The 11440-nt window shown below is 38.7% G+C and overlaps 1 pseudogene; it reads left to right on the plus strand.

Annotated features, from left to right (window-relative positions):
- The first annotated feature begins 7584 nt into the window (after nt 1-7584).
- On the plus strand, nt 7585-10829 carry LOC119543682 (annotated as a pseudogene).
- Nucleotides 10830-11440: the final 611 nt, after the last annotated feature.

An 11440-nucleotide genomic window follows, 5' to 3' on the forward strand; every position in this document is an offset into this window, starting at 1 on the left:
ACTGAAAGAAATTAAACACTTTAATAGATGGAAACATATCCCATGTTCATGGATTGGAAGATTTAATATTGTTAAGACAGCAATATTCCCCAAATTGATTCAACTCAATCCCTACTATGATTCCAGCTGCCTTTTTTGCATAACTTAACAGCTGATGTTGTCAAATTCATATAGAAATGTAATAACCAAATAGTCAAAACAATCTTTAAAAAAAAAAAAGTTGGAGGGCTCACACTTCCTGATTTCAAAACTTATACAAAGCTACCATTTGAAAGACTATATGGTACTGGCATAATGATAGATTAATGGAATAGAATTTATAATCCAGAAATAAACTCATATATTTTTTATCAAAATAAGGGTGTCAAGAAAATAAAATGGGAAAAAATAGTCTTCTCAACAAATGCTGTTTGGACAACTGTATATCTACCTAAAAAAATATGATGTTGGATCGAAGATCTAAATGTTAAGAGTTAAAACTGTAAAATTCATAGAAGAAAACACGGAGGTAAACCTTTATGACCTTAAATTAGACAATGGTTTCTTAGATATGGCATCATAAACACAAGCAACACAGAAAAAAGAGATAAAGTGACTTCATCAAAATTAAAAACTTTTTTGCTTCAAAGTACACCATCACAATGCAGGGAATAGGACAAAATATTTGCAAAGTTTATATCTGATAAGGGTTTAGTATCCAGAATATAGTAAAAACTATTGCAACTCAGCAATAAAAAGACAAATAATCCAATCAAAAGATATGCAAAGCAAGAGATGGAAACAGCCCACATGTCCATCAACGGACAAGTGGATAAACAAACTGTGGTATATACACACAATGGACTATTATGCAGCTGTAAGACAGAATAAAGTCATGAGGCATATAACAACTTAGATGAACCTTGAGGATGTTCTGTTAAGCAAAATTAGCCAGAAACAAAAGGACAAATACTGTGTGATCTCACTTACATGAACTAACATTAATGAGCAAACTTTGAGAGTTCAAGTTGAGAACACAGGTTATTAGGAGGTAGGAAGAGGGTAGACATTGGGCATTTGATGTTGAAGGAATACAGAATGTTCAACAGGATTGACTGTAAAGATCCAGAAATGGATAGCAATACTATCTGATGATAGCACAATATTGTAAGTAAAATGAACAAAGCTAAATGTGAGCATGGTTGAAAGAGGAAGGCTCAGTGCATATATAACCCCAGAAGGAAAGATAGAGGATAAAAACTAGGACTGTATAACTTAGCAAAAACTAGAGTGGACAATGATGGTGATTAAACGTAGAAATATAAGAAAGTTTTTACATGAGGGAGAACAAGTGAATGTCAACATTGCAAGGTGTTGAAAATGGGATGGTATATGGGAAAAATATAATCAATGCAAACTAAAGTCTATAGTTAACAGTAACATTGTAATATTCTTCAATTAATTGTAACACAGGCAATATACCAAAGCTAAATGTTAACAGAGGGGGATATAAGGGAGGGGTATGGGATTCTTGTTGTTGTTGCTGTTTCTTTTTTTTTTTTAATCTTCATTTTATTGAGATATATTCACATACCATGCAGTCATACAAAACAAATCGTACATTCGATTGTACACAGTACCATTACATAGTTGTACATTCATCACCTAAATCAATCCCTGACACCTTCATTGGCACACATACAAAAATAACAAGAATAATAATTAAAGTGAAAAAGAGCAATTAAAGTAAAAAAGAACACTGGGTACCTTTGTCTGTTTGTTTGTTTGTTTCCTTCCCCTATTTTTCTACTTGTCCATCCATAAACTAGACAAAGGGGAGTGTGGTCCTTATGGCTTTCCCAATCCCATTGTCACCCCTCATAAGCTACATTTTTATACAATTGTCTTCGAGATTCATGGGTTCTGGGTTGTGGTTTGATAGTTTCAGGTATCTACCACCAGCTACCCCAATTCTTTAGAACCTAAAAAAGGTTGTCTAAATTGTGCGTAAGTGTGCCCACCAGGGTGACCTCTCGGCTCCTTTTGCAATCTCACTGCCACTGAAGCTTATTTCATTTCCTTTCACATCCCCCTTTGGTCAAGAAGAAGTTCTCCATCCCATGATGCCGGGTCTACATTCCTCCCCGGAAGTCAAATTCCACGTTGCCAGGGAGATTCACTCCCCTGGGTGTCTGAATGTTAACAGAGGGGGATATAAGGGAGGGGTATGGGATTCTTGTTGTTGTTGCTGTTTCTCCTTTATTTTTTTTTTTATTCTTTGTTCTTTTTTTTTTTTTTCCTCTTCTTCTATCACTGCAAAAGAAATGGAAATATTCTCATATAGATTGTGGTGGTGAATGTGTAACTGTGATTATACCGGGAGCTATTGTTTGTTCACTTAGGATGGATTGCATGGTGTGTGAACAAAACTGTTTTAAAAATAAACAGAAAGATACACACACACATACACACACACACAAAGATGGGCAAAGGATTTGAGCAAACATTTATCCAAAGAAGATATAAAAATGGCCAGTAAGCACATGAAAAGATGCTTAACATCATTAGCTGTAAGGGAAATGCAAATCAAAAACACAAGGAGACACCACTTCACACCCACTAGGATGGTTATATTCAAAGAGAGATAATAGCAAATGTTGGTAAAGATGTGGAGGAAATGGAACCCTCACACTTGGCTGGTGGAAATGTAAAATGGTGCAGCCACCGTGAAAAATGGCTTGGCAGTTTGTCAAAAAGTTAAACATAGAGCTACCAGCAATTCCATTCCTAGGTATGTATCCGAAAGAATTGAAAGCATATGTCCACACATGCGAAAAAATGCACATGAATGTCCACAGCAGCATTATTCACAAGAAGTGAAGACAACCCAAATGTTTATCAACTGATAAATGGAGAAACAAAATGTTTTATATCCTTTCAATAGAATATTATTTAACAACAAAAAGTCATGACATGTGCTACAACATGAATGAATCTTGAAAACATCATTCAAGGTAAAAGAAGTCGGTTACAAAAGACCACGTATTCCATGACTCCATTTACATGAAATGTCCAGAATCAGCAAATCCATAGATATAGAAAGAAGATTAGTGGTTACCAGGGGCTGGAGGGTAGAGGGAAGTGGAATTAGATAAGCGGTGACAGTTGCACAACCCTATGAATATCCTAAAAACCACTGAATTGTACATTTCAAAAGGGTGAACTTTATGATTTTAATTATATCTCAATTAATGAACAAAAAGAAATAAGAATAGTTATAGCCTACAAGTTTGTTTTGAGGATTCAAAGCAAAGTAAGGATAGACACAAAGCAATTAGCTTAGTGCTGGACTAGATGATGCTGATGATGATGATGGTGACACTGATGAGAAGGGGTTTGTCATCTCGGGGAATACATTTTGCTCACAGGTTTAGGGTCTAAATTTCAAACCTAAGAGTGTTCCATCCGGATTCTGCTTTATTTTCTTCCCCTCTCCTCCTCCCCACACTCTCACCTTATCATTCCCATTCCCTGCCTTTTGGGATCTGATCCTCATTTCAAATGTCTTTATTCCCTCACTCCTAATCCCTGGCTCTGATTCTCAGTGGTCCCCTGCTGCCTTCTTTTCAGCCTCCTTCTAGATGCAGGGCTCAGGCTCTCAGAGAGCACACAGTGGGCACCAGCTGCTTGAGTGTCAGAGCCCAGGGGTCTCAACATTGCCCCAAGGTAGCTGCTGCTTCTGACGCACAGCACCAACATAGAGACAGGCTCAACATGCACCCACACAACAAGACAGAAGCCTCGGGCAGCCACATGAGCCAAAGGGATTATTTCGGAAGCTAGGAGTTTATGTCACCCTTTTAATGAAATAATAACAGATTCTTTGATTTGCACCCATTTGCAATGTTACCACTCACAGACAAGCTTCTTGGAGAAGGTGATTCATCAGTCAGCCATCCCATTGCGAGGAGGGGAGAAACAAATCACCATGCCGCACACATCATAAAAATGGAAATCGAGGAGGTTGTTCATTAATGCAGATTAGTTTTAAGCTAGGAATGGCTTTGCTCTGCTGAGATTAATACACACACAAGAAATTCTCAGCGGGGCATGGGTCCTTATTATTACCTCGCTGACTAATGAACCTTCCAGCACAGGCAGAGCAGCTTCTGATGATCCTTGCTCAAATTAACCAGCCTTCAGATGGGCCTGGGATCAGAGCTGTATGGGGCAGACTTCCCCTTTAGGCTCTCCTCCCCAGCTCAGGGCCCTCTGGCCCTTCTCTGTCATTCCTGGGGCACACAGGGATGACTGCAGCTGGTTTGTTCTTACCAAAACCAAAGAATGATTTTGTATTTAAGGGTTTCAACTACTTTTCAACCAAGCAACTGAGCACCAAGTAATGTGAAGAGCTAACTGACACAAAGAGTTAGTGGCTGAAGTTGGCTAAACGTGTTGCCCCTCTCAGCATCAAAATAGAAAAAACATTTTAAAGAGGGCTTTAAATCCCATAATCCAAGTGGTTAACAAATGGGAGAATCTCAGGTTTTGAGGAAAACCAAGGGAAGATTTTGTTTGTTTGTTTTCTGGTTGATGGGAGGAGCATTTCAAAGCCTTCAAGTCACTCAGTGCAGGCAGCTGCCTTCTACAATCATATTAGAGCTGATTTTGATGCTGAACCTAACCCAGGGGTATAGGCCAGGTTTGAGCAGGCACCACAGGTCAAACAGTACCCTCCTCTTTTACTTCTCTCTTTCTCCACTGTTCTTGTCCTTTTTTTTCTTCTCTCTCTTTGTCTCTGTTTCTCTGTCTCTGTCTCTCTCTGTTTTCCTCTCACTCTTCGATTTTGGATACAAAAAATATCAGCAAAGAAATTCCACTATCAAGATTCTTCCCTTAATCTGCTAGTTTCCTTTCTTTTTCCCATAGAATTTACATAATGAAAAGAAACTTTGCACAGAATGAGATGTCTGTCTTTTATAATGGCAACCACAACAATGAAGACAGTTATTTGTATTTCTTAAATACTGAGTCCTATATTTGTGATCTCTAAACTTTTTTGATTGTGTTCTCATATGAGTAAATGATTTTTAAAATTCACCTCCAATATGCTATATATTTATTTACAAATTATACACGTGTACTATACTATTATACTACTATATAAAGCACAGTATTAAACATTCAAAAAATATTTAAATAAGTTTAAAACCGAAGTCAGTAAACATTTTCTTAAAATGCCAGAGAGTAAATATTTTAGGCTTTGAGAGACACATGGTCTGTGTCACAGCTACTGAAATCTGTTATTTTGGTGGGAAAGAAACCTGTAACAATATGTAGATGAATGGGCATAGCTGTGTTCTAAAAAAAAATTATTTATAAAAACAGGTGGTTAAAACATAAATATATAAATAAAAGTCCTAAATATTTTCCCCTGCCCAAGAATATCAAAAGGAATATGACTAAAGACCTTCCTTATTCACCAATCCTATTTTTTTACATTTTTTATTATAAAATATATATACAGAAAAGTGATAACTTTCAAAGTATGATTTAACAAGTAAAGAGCAAATTTCAAAGAATGTTATGGGTTATAGTTCCACAATTTCCGTTATTTCCTTATTGATTCACCAATTCTTGATTGCTTCCATAGAATATAATTTGCTCTCTTATTTCTATATACTGAGATAGAGAGTACAAATCAACACGGCTAGGTTGAGATAAAAATGTTTGGCTGTGGGCTTGGCTCATTTACTGGCTATAGAGTTTACTCCATAAATTAGCTTTCTTATCAACTCCATGATTCAAATTCACGCTTCAGCAAAATGTCAAATCACTACATGTCATGGACCTTTTGGGGTTTCTGGCAAACAACCAAAGTCATAATTGTAAAATTTGAAAATCCCAAGGGGCTATTGAATAAAGAAAAATAAAACCTTTAAAAGTCCTAAGACCTCTATGAGTATATGTGTCTGTGCATGTGCCTGTTTGTGCATGTGTTTTTTGAGTTGCAGAAACAAATATTGTCATCTTAATCTTTAAAAATATAACATTGCCAGTGCTATTGTGTCAAATCCAATGTATCCCTCTGTTAATCTGTAAAAAAAATAAAATAAAATACATTGGAAATATTTCAGAAATTACTGAAGTCATCTATATTAAATCCAATAAACTGAATTTATGTTATGAATTTAACAGTTTTTAAGTATCACGCTGGATTCACTGAGGATTCTTTTATCTTGCTTCACTGACTTAGAAAATCTTAACACTGCATTGGCATATTTAGGATGTCAAGGCAATCAACCCTCTAAATAAAGAGCCTTCTCTATGATGGCCTAGTTCACCAAACAAATGTTAAGAGTTACTTTAATCATTTTAGTCAAATTGAATGCGTCAAGGAGAAATACTATAAATAGAGGCAGCACTAATTCAAAAACATGCCTTGAGTCCTAACAATCCTGAGTGAGGCAGGAGACTGCATGACCTAAGAAGATGCTAGCAGTCAGGAAAGCTTGGTTCTAATAAAGTTTGAATGCAACCCACTTAAATTTTCTGAGCCTAGTTTCCTTATTGATGTGGTAACAATAATACATAATTTATAAAGCTATTGGGAACTTAAAATAACATGCAAAAGTACCTTGTAGAGTGCCTGGCATACAACATGTGCTCAATAAATATCTTGAGTTTTTTCTCCTTCCTGCCTCTACCAAATGCACAGGGTAACTATGAAGATCCAAGAGATAACAGATTTTAAAATTCCATGTGAAATAGAAAATTCTCAGATCATGGAAGACATATGTATGATTAAAATTGACCCAAATTATCCTGATACATTGCTACCTCTTGTTAGTCTACAAAGGATATCTTTTCGTCACATGAAGGATAAGAAATGCTCTTCTTCATTCTCTGCCTCCATTAATTCAAATTCTGCCTTCAGAAGGAATTATCCCAGGTTGATGCTAAAAATCCCTCCCCTAACAGGCATTTCCGTGTCTACTAGAAAAGTTTCTTCCTTGTGCCATCTCAGATACTATGCAAGGGGAATGCTATGACCCAAAGATTACTTCTGTGTGAGCATATCCACACCAGTCCTGACACACCTAACACACCAAACCCAAACTCGAGGTGGTTATTAAAAAACAAAGGAGAGAAGCAATCCCTTCTCCTCCCTCTACAACACCCCAAGATATCACCATGGGCCTCCAAAGCATTTACATTTTTTATGTGGAAATTGTTCTAGGTAGTCATTCATGTAGCATGACTTGAGGGAAACCAATTGGCCTGTGTGTTCACTAATTACCAGACCAGAACTAAAGTCTCATCATTACCAATTATTTTAATCATAAAATCATTTGACAAAATATTTCTGGTTTTACTCCTGTGATGGTTAGTTTTATGTGTCAACTTGACTAAGCGATAGTGCCTAGTTATTTGGTCAAACACTAGTCTGAAGTATTTTGCAAATGAGATTAATATCTACAATGAGTTTACGTTAAGTAAAGGAGATTACCCTCGATAATGTGGGTGGGCCTCAACCAATCAGTTGGTCTTAAGAACAAAAACTGAGGCTTCCCTGAAAAGGATAAATTCTGCCTCAAGACTGCAATGTCAACTCCTGATGTGTTCCAGCCTGCCAGTCTGCCCTATGAATTTCAGAATCAAGACTACAACATCAACTCCAGTATGAATTTCCAACCTATTGGCATGCCCTACAGATTTCATACTTGCCAGTACCTACAATCACATGAACAATTTCTTTAAAATAAATCTCGTTACACACATACACACACATACACACATATCCAATTGCTTCTGTTTCTCTGGAGGACCCTGACTAATATACCACCCTTTAAGGTACATGGTAGAATTGTACTTCTTACTCTTTCTCTCTTTATGGTTGAGCATGGATGGCCCTGTGACTAGGATTCTGGCCAATAAGTAGCAACCGGAATTCTCACACACATCCCTAGGCTGGGGGATTCAAATGCCAGCAAGAGACCTTCCAGAGCTCTTTTCTCTTCTGATGTAGTGTTCTAGTTTGCTAATGCTGCCAGAATGCAAAACACCAGAAATGGATTGGCTTTTATAAAAGGGGGGTTATTTGGCTTTTATAAAAGGGGGTTTATCTCTTTTAGTCCAAGGTAATGCATCAACAATCAGATACCTTTACTGAAGGATGGCCAATGGCGTCCAGAAAACCTCTGTTAGCTGGGAAGGCACGTGGCTGGCATCTGCTCTAGAATTCTGGTTTCAAAATGGCTTTCTCCCAGGACGTTCCTCTCTAGGCTGCAGTTCCTCAAAAATGTCATTCTCAGTTGCTCTTGGGGTGTTTGTCCTCTCTTAGCTTCTCCAAAGCAAAAGTCTGCTTTCAACGGCCGTCTTCAAACTGTCTCTCATCTGCAGCTACTCTCTCAGCTTCCGTGCATTCTTCAAAGTGTCCCTCTTGGCAGTAGCTCCTCTTCAAAATGTCACTCTCAGCTGCACTGAGTTCCTTCTGTTTGTCAGCTCATTTAAATGGCTCCAGTGATTTAATTTAGACCCACCCTGAATCAGTGGGGTAACACCTCCATGGAAATTATCCAGAGTCATCACCCACAGTTGGGTGGGGCGCATCTCCATGGAAACACCCTAATCCAAACATTGGAACTTAATCCCCACTAATATGTCTGCCCCCACAAGATTGTATCAAAGAACATGGCTTTTTCTGGGGGACATAGTATATACAAACCAGCACGTATAGTGACTTGCAACATTCAAGATGGCGGCTGCTCTGAGCAACAGGGTGAAGATACATAACCACTTCATGATAGACATGTAGCATGAGCATAAAGTAAACTTTGGTTGTTTTAAGTCACTAAGATTTGGGGATCATTTGTTAATGCCACATAACAAGCCTATCACAGCTATAGCAACTAACTTAGTCACTGAGTTTCCCTCAAAGGCAGATTTTAACTTAGCTAGTTATTAATATTGATATTCAAACAACACTCAATTAACAGAGTAATCCTAGCAAAGAGCATATTTCTGAAGAAATGAAACACTGAAAATAGCTTTGATTGTTGATGATAAAGAGAGAAATCATTAACACTCAGTATTCTAAAACATGGCACAGTGCCAAGGAAGGTAGGCCAGAGTTGGCAGCCTTGGGAATTCCTCTAAGCATATAATGGCATGACAGCTATACTACAACTATAGTTAACAATTGTTATCATTCTAACTGCTATATTTAATGAGCACATAGTATATGGTAAGCATTGTGCTAATTGCTTTGTTTCAAATATGTTATCTCATTAATCCTTACAATAACCTTATGCGGTAGATTCTATCCCAATTTTACATAGGGGATGAGGAAATGAAGTTAGTAAAAAGATGTTACTTGCTAGTTACCTTCAGGTCTTTCTGAAGCCAAACTAGTCTCAACAGAAATTATAATACAAATAGAGAGTTACATCATAAATAAATGGAAAATTGGATGGATGGATGGATGGATGGATGGATGGACGGATTGACGGATGGACGGGAGGGAGGGGAAATGTAATTGCAAATATAAACACATGAATTTTCCCTTATTTGGCAATATTGAACAGCTACATTTCAAGTTCTTGCCAAAGAACAAAGCTACAAATTTTCTATTCTCTGATCCTTATCCAAAGGTCAGTTGTAAGCTATTTTCCTGGAAAACTGCCTACAGAATATGCACTCTACCCTTTGTTTGAAATCAATAGATCTTAATAATTGAGGACCAAGCAAGAACCAGCATCCAGGAACTGCAGCACTTTGCTCCTCCCTCAGTACAAATGGAGGCAAGAATCTGATGTTTATGCCCAAGAAAAGCAAAAGTTTATCCAGCACTTCTCCCAGATTCTCAAGGTGCTGACCAAGAATGAGATGAGGCACCCAGAGACAGGAGATGCTATGACCCGGCTAAGGGAGATCCTGGAGTACAATGTCAGGGGAGGCAAATACAACTGGGGTTTGACGGTGCTGGCAGTGTTCCAGGAGCTGGAGGAGCCAAAGAAGCAGGATATTGATAGTCTCCAGAGGGCTCTGACTGTGGGTTGGTATGTGTAACTGCTCCAAACTTTTCCTGGTGTCAAATGACATCATGGATTCATCCCTCACCTGATGGGAACAATTCTGCTGGTACCAGAAGCCAGGCATAGGTTTGGATGCCATTAATGATGCCATGCTTCTGGAAGCAGGTATCTACCATCTGCTGAAGCTCTACTGCCAGAGCCACACTATTATCTAAACCCGATCGAGCTGTTCCTGCAGATTTCTTATCAGACTGAGATCGGGCAGATGCTGGACCTCTTCACAGCCCCCCAGGGCAATGTGGATCTTGGCAGATTTACTGAAAAGAGGTACAAATCCATTGTGAAGTACAAGACAGCTTTCTACTCCTTCTACCTTCCTGTAGCTGCTGCCATGTATATGGTGGGCATTGATGGGGAGATGGGGCATGCCAATGCCAAGAAGATCCTGCTGGAGATGGGACAGTCCTTTCAGATTCAGGATGATGACCTTGACCTTTTGGGGGATCCCAATGTGACTGGCAAGGATGGAGCTGACATCCAAGACAACAAGTGCAGCTGGTCAGTGGTTCAGTGTTTCCAATGAGCCTCTCCGGACAGCGCTAGATCCTACAGGAGAATTATGGGCAGAAGGATGCTGAGAAGGTGGCCTGGGTGAAGGCACTCTATAAGGAGCTGGAGCTGCCAGCTGCCTTAACACAGTATGAGGAAGACAGTTACAGCCACCTTCTGGGTCTCATCAAGCAGTACTGTGAGCCCCTGTCCCCAGCTAGCTTCTCGGAGCTGCCGCACAAGATCTACAAGCGGAAAAAGTGACCCAGAGACTGTGAGGGCTGGGAAAGGAGGCTCTTAACAAATTAGTCTAAACTTCAAAAAAATAAAAAGTAATAACTGAGGAAGGAGCTTAGACAGCTTTGTAAATCTTATGAAATATATGGACTCTCTTCCTAGAAATATATATATATATAAAATTTTAGAGGATCCACCGCAGGCACTCCCCTCCAAGCCCACTTATGGATTCCTTAGGGGAACCTGGTTTCTAAATGGCTTTTTCTAGTGGTTGTTCTTGGGTCATTAGATCCTGCCCCTTATAACCACACACTCCAAATCACAGCTGAGTCCTTGTCCTATTCCTGCCAAGGTCTGGAGGAAGGACTGATGAAAAAAAGCACTCTGATGCACACATCTTATAGAACTTGTGGGTTACTTAGACAACTCCAAGTGATACATGCTTAACAAAGTACAGTTGGTGATATCAACTCAGATTGGTGGTATTATCTTCTGCCTGTTTAGGATGAACTGTAGCCAGGTTTGTTACACTAAACCTCTTTACCTCAAGTATGTCATCTTAAAACACCAGCGTAATTGCTTTATAGTGTTCTTGTCTTTGTTTCCCAACTACTATGAGAAATATCACATAATGGGTT

Source organism: Choloepus didactylus, chromosome 9 (genome assembly GCF_015220235.1).
Source record: "Choloepus didactylus isolate mChoDid1 chromosome 9, mChoDid1.pri, whole genome shotgun sequence".
Lineage (NCBI taxonomy): Eukaryota > Metazoa > Chordata > Mammalia > Pilosa > Megalonychidae > Choloepus > Choloepus didactylus.